The sequence below is a fragment of the Phyllostomus discolor genome, chromosome X, assembly GCF_004126475.2.
Source record: "Phyllostomus discolor isolate MPI-MPIP mPhyDis1 chromosome X, mPhyDis1.pri.v3, whole genome shotgun sequence".
NCBI lineage: Eukaryota > Metazoa > Chordata > Mammalia > Chiroptera > Phyllostomidae > Phyllostomus > Phyllostomus discolor.
In genome coordinates, this window is record NC_050198.1 from 42,751,487 (window position 1) to 42,757,601 (window position 6,115).

The 6,115-nt window shown below is 47.3% G+C and overlaps 1 pseudogene; it reads right to left on the reverse strand.

Annotated features, from left to right (window-relative positions):
• Positions 1–3,621: 3,621 nt before the first annotated feature.
• On the reverse strand, positions 3,622–5,381 carry LOC114504673 (annotated as a pseudogene).
• Between the last annotated feature and the right edge of the window lie 734 nt (positions 5,382–6,115).

The following is a 6,115-nucleotide window of genomic DNA, read 5'->3' on the forward strand; positions in this document are numbered from 1 at the left end:
CACTTTGAATATGATATGCCTAAAGCAGATGTTTTGTTGTTGTTGTTGATCCTACTTGGTGTTTTCTGAGCTTCCTGAATGTGTGGTTTCATGTCACTAATTGATTTTGGCACATCCTCTGCCATTGGCACCTGAAATATCTTTCCTGTTTCTTTCTCTTTTCTCCTTTTCTCCTTTTCCACTTATGCATACCTTATAACTTTTGTACTGGTCCAGCATTTCTCGGATATGTACTCCCACCATTTTCATTCTTTGTTCTCTTCACATTTCAGTTTTGGAGGTTTCTGTTGACATTTCTTCAAGCTTGCTCATCGTGTCCCCAGTTGTGTCCAGTCTGTTGATGAGGCGATCAAAGACGCTGTTCATTTCTGTCACACTGTGTGATTTTTAAATAAAATGTATTTTCTTATGGTGGTAAAATACACAAAACATAAAATTTGCCATCCTAACCGTTTTTAAATGTACAGCACAGTGCTATTAAGTACGATTCTTTTTGCTGTGCAACCATCACCACCACCCATCTCCAGAATTCTTTCCTTCTTGCAAAACTGAAGCTCTAGTCCCATTAAACCATAACCCCTCATTGCCCCTTCTCCTCAGTCCCTGGCACCTACCTTTCTACTTTCCACCTGTAGGAATTTGAATACTCAAAGTACCTCATATCAGGGGATCACACAGCATTTGTGTTTTTGTGTCTGGCTTCTTCCCCTTAGCATAATGTCCTCAAGGCTCATCTGTGTTGCAGCGTATGTCAGAATTTTCTTTCTTTTGGAGGCTGAATAACATTCCGTTAAATCACATTTTGCTTATCCATTTGTCTATTGATAGATGCTTGGTTTGCTTTCACATTTTAGCTATCATGAGCTATGCTGCCGTGGACATGGGTGTACAAATCTCATTTGGAGGTCCAGATTTCAATTTTAGAGGGCATATACTCAGAGGTAGGATCACTGGATCATATGGTAATTGTTTTTCTTTTTTGAGGAGACACCATACTGTTTTCCAAGGTGCCTGTGTCAATTTACAGCCCCACCAACAGTGCACAGGGGTTCCAATTTCTCCCAATCTTTGCTAACACTTATGATTTCCTGATTGTATTTTTTTCTTGGATTAGTGATATGGAGCATCTTTTAATTTGCTCATTGTCATGTGAATATCTTCTCTGGAGAAATGTCTGTTTGATTCCATTGCTCACTTTTGAATAGGGTTGATTGTTTTCCTTGCAAAAGTGAGGAAGGTCTATGTGTGCTATCACGGGAATGTCCTGTTTCCAAATTATTAAGCGGTGAAGGCATGCGACAGATCGATATGTACATCATGGGTAATGCCTCATGTTTCATAGCACACCTGTGTATGAAAAAAAGCTAGTATAAGCTTTGAAATCATATATGCCATCATGTCATTTGTGGTGACCTCTGAGGAGGGGGCTGAATTGGGGAGGAATTTTGAAAAGGGGGAAACTGTGATTTGTCTGTTATTAGAGTTTTTTTGCAACAAGAATCCATGCAATACATAGTAGTCTTTATATTACAAAATATTTATATAAGCCTAATGATGGAAATAGTAGAACAGAAATACATCCTGATGCCGTTTGGCAGGGGCCCCCTGATCTAGGTGACCATGGATCCAGGCTGCATCTCAACATGGAGCCACCATATTTGCTGGTGAACTGAGGGAGAGAGCACGGAACTGGCATACTGGCTGTCAAATGTGTGGATGTGATAAACGATGCTTCCGATCATGTCTCAGTGGCGAAGGGTTGTCACATGGCCCTTCCTAACTACAAGTGGACTGGCAATGTAGCATGCACCTTGTTCAGGAAGGAAAGCAAGAGAAGAAAGGGGTGGGCACTGAAGTCCCTCTCATGCACTGTCACATTGTTGGTGCTCATAAGAAAGCAACCATCGTAATTGGTTGTGACGACAACCATCCTCATTGCTTGGAGGACTTCCTGTGGTCAGATTTCTCTTGAAAGTCTCTGAGTTTTTAAGTGCCTACTATGTGACAGATGCCTTCAAATACAGAACCACATGTAACTGTAAGAGGGTCGTGTAAATCTCCTCAGGGAGGGTTCCCCTTCCTCACTCAATAGTGCCTTTCTTCACTTCCCTTTGCAATACTGTAATACTGTCTATAGTATCAGTAGGCTGAGAATGCTCTCCTCCCTTCGGATGCATGGGTAACTTTTTAACCTGCGAGTCTCTGCTACCCTCCATATGAGTGAACTTGCCCGAACACCTGCACAGATGCATTTAGACTCACTGAAAAAGACACGACTTTCCTGTGGGGCAGGGACCAGACAAGAGACAGAGGGAGGGTGGCTAATTATTTTGTTTTTCTTTTTAAATTTCACCTAACAAGTCCACCAAGGAACCATTTCTCACCTCCTAGGAGGATTCCTCGGTGGCGGGGTTGGGGGGGGGTGTTAAATATTTTTAGAAGAAATTTGGTTTCAGTCCATGTTTGCTCCTCATCTACCATTTATATTGAGGCATTAATTTCTGGCCAGCTAAATAAGCTCTTTCATTTGTGCACATGTTCAGCTCCCAGCTTCAGATAAGAATCCCATTAAACTTCTACTATAAGCACTGGGTGGCTTCATAAATCCTCTGTGTATCTTCAGGGTTCTATCCAAAGGCCCAGTAGAATATAGGCACAATCAAACTGTGCTCACAGCCCATCTGGAAAACAGAGACTGCATTGGAAGAGTCCCAAGGAGGGATGACAAGGTATCTAAACATCAGGTTCTAAAGTAACACTTTCCACTTAAAGGGCTGTGGCTACCAGACAGGATCGAGGGTGAGCTATGGGAGAGCAAGGGGGCTCCCTGCAGGGAGTAGGAAGCCTCTGTGTTCAGGGCGAGGGCAAGTAGATCCTGTGCAGTCCTTCAGACGGGAGATGGCAAGGGTATGAGCATGTTGGCATACCACGTTCCAGTGGTCCTGACAGGAGGGGAGCAATGGGGAAACCTCTAAGACGCCAGGGAGAAGGGTGCTGTCGTGCGGGAAAGTGCCAGGAACTGGTCACGAAATGCCGGCACCTGGCAAGAGACTCAACCCTCTCAACATGCTCAGACAGTCCCCAAATTGATGTCTTGATTTCTCATTTGCCACCTTCCTTCCCTATAGGCACGGCTTTTACTACTACCTGGGCCCCTCAGGGTCCTGCTATTTGTTTGTCTTGAGAGATGTCATGCATAGTAATGAGAAGAGAAATTGATCTGTGACGTAGAAGGTGGGCCATGGGCTGGGAAGAGTGGGGATATCATGGACTTAGGGACACCCCATCACTTTCCGTATATGACTGTTGCTCCCACACTGTCATTCTGTAGGTGGGTATGTCCTGCTTATGCTCGTGTCACCACTACTTGCACAGGGCCTTCAGAGGACAGAGGCTCCACTGAATGTCTGGGGAGTGAATGAACCACTGAGCAGTGGGTCATCTTTATTCAGATGAAATTCTCCACTTTCTTTCTTTTCTTTTTAACTAACTAACTAACTAACTAACAACTAGTTAATTTTATTGTTGACACTATTGCGGAAGTCTCACATTTCCCACCCACCATGAATGAACCAGGAAATCCAAGGATACTTAAATAATGTTTCATAGAATGACAGACAAGAAGGGATAAGAAGCAAGAACTAACAACCCTTTGCTTTTATTTCTTTATTTCTTGACTCCATTGACTGAACTGCTGAGTTATTTCATAGTTCCATGAAAATGCTGTTCTAATGCCATGTTATCTCGTTCAGGATCACAAACTTGGACAAATACAAATATATGGTGTGAGCAATGTCATTCACAAACTTTGATGGTGTAGGTTATTAAACCTTCTATTAAAAGGAACGATATATGGAAAGTTCCCAAAGGAAACAAAGATCAAATTCTAAGTTATCACAGAGAACAGAAATCAAATGGTGCTACAGCTCTTGTTCCCCCAACTCGCCCTGAGCCTCACTACCTAGAACTCTGACTGCTCACTCCTCAATCACAGAGTGGAGAATGAGCCCCACTTCATACCAAGCGAGCGAAGCTACTGAACATGGGCCTGAAACGTGCCTGTATGCAACTCTGGCTCAGGCCCCCTCTTCCTCCTCACTCTTAGTCCCTTCAGACAGAGAAGGGAAGGAACTGGGATCCCTGGCATTAACTCTGACCAAAAACTTGAGGGCTTTCAACTTGCTGGTTTCAGCATGGGCCCTGGGACCCCACAGAAACTCGGAACATGCAGGATCGCTTACTGGGCACCTGCCAGTACACCAGGTACTTTTCCTGCACCCACACTTTGGTGACGAGCTCCCTGGGCTCCCCATAGATCCAGTGCTCCTTCCCATCATGCATGCCCATGACCTCCAGCGCCTCCCAGACTTCCTCCTCAGTGGCACAATCGCCCTCCGTGGCGATCACCCATGGAAGTGTGACCAGGAGGCCAGTGTTGGGAAATCTGTGCCCATCGCTCACCATCTCATCAAAGGTGAGGTCCAGAGTGCTGACCAGGACAGAGGGGTGGTCACTGGGGCCCACTTCCTTCACTTCGATGCCAAATACAAGCTGCATGCACTTCAAGTCTTGGCTCAGGATCTCAGGGAAGTGGTCCTGGTACTCTCTGATGATGCTACTCAGAATTTCTGCCTCTGTGGTGGGCTTCTTTGCATGACACTTCAGGAGCAGGAACTCTACCATTTCTGTCATCTTCAACTGCGGGGCTTTTTTGTGTGTGCATGGAATTGGCATCTTCTGGGACCTCCCACGTGCTGGGCACCTCCTTTTCTTGGCTGCTGGAGCCCTCATCTTCATATTGGCTCCATGGAGGGGCTGCCATGGCACAGAGGGGAGGGCAGGCACCCCTGGAGGACTCTGGAGAGGACTTGGTGTCTCAGCAGCAGCCACCCCCTCTAGGCGGTATGGAAACAGGATTGAGGGGGAGGAAGCTAAGGAGGAGGGAGACACAACCTCCTCCTCTGCATCCCCAAAACAGCTGCTCCTCCACCTGGGCCCCTCTGGGGTCCTGATGGTCTTCCTCAAGCTTGCAGAGCTCACTCATTTGATGGCAAGGCATGGTGACTCTTGGTGGGAAAGCTATTGGAGTGTGGGAAGAAGGTGGGTGATGGGGGCCCACGGGCCTGTGGGAGAGAGGGAGTGAGAGAAGTGTCACCTGAGAAACACACCCTAGGCGGCCCTGACAAAGGCAACTTACAGGCCCCCACTTTACGGGTGCTCTCCGGCCTCACAGGGGTCACTCCTGATCAGCCTGAAGAACTAAGAACCTGAAGTAGGAAGTGAAATGACTGCTCTGTGTACAGAAGGCCAAGCCCACAGTTCTGGGGCTGACGATGGGGCATGGAGGTGTCAGGTGCTGTGGGATCCCCTCTGATCTGGTGTGGGGGGAAATCCCTGTGTACATAATCATAATCAGGGTGGTCACCTCACCTACACTCCTGGCACTGCCTGGCCTTCCACTGCTCGGTGGCCTGAGAATATGTAGCTCAGACAAAATTTCTTACCTCCTGGAAGCTGGAACCCCTGTAAGAGGAAACGAAGGAGCACCTCAGCATGCAGATGGCAAGCACAGACCTGGGATCTCAGTTCTGACAGGAGTGGTGGTGGAACTCTGTGCGGTCCCCTCTGTCCTGGGTGGGTGGTCTTTTCCTTGCACACTCAGGATCCTCACCTTTCCCCTGCCAGGGCCTGGCCCCTCACCCGCCTCCCGCTGGCCTGTGACTAAACTCTCAGAACAAGACCACACTTCCCTGACCCCGAAGAGAAGAAAATGAGGGGGCTCCACATCTGGTCACACGTGCCCAGAGCCTCCCATGGGATCAAGAAGAAGTGACCAAAGTTTTGGGTCCATCTATCTTGGGCTAAGGTTCCAATCATTTCCTCACCAGGACACCCTGCAGGGTCTCAGACAACTCACTCTGCTGAGTGAGCTCACTCTACTTAGACTTAGGCTGCACCTCCAATAGATACCAGAAGAGGAAGTGAGTTGAGCCATTCCATGCACCATTCTGAGTTTCCCCATGGCTGACAGGAGGGGTTGGGTAGATCTTGGTTCCCATGTGCTCTGGTTCCCCTCATTCTTCACCTTGATTCTGGCAAGCCCGGAATCCTGCCC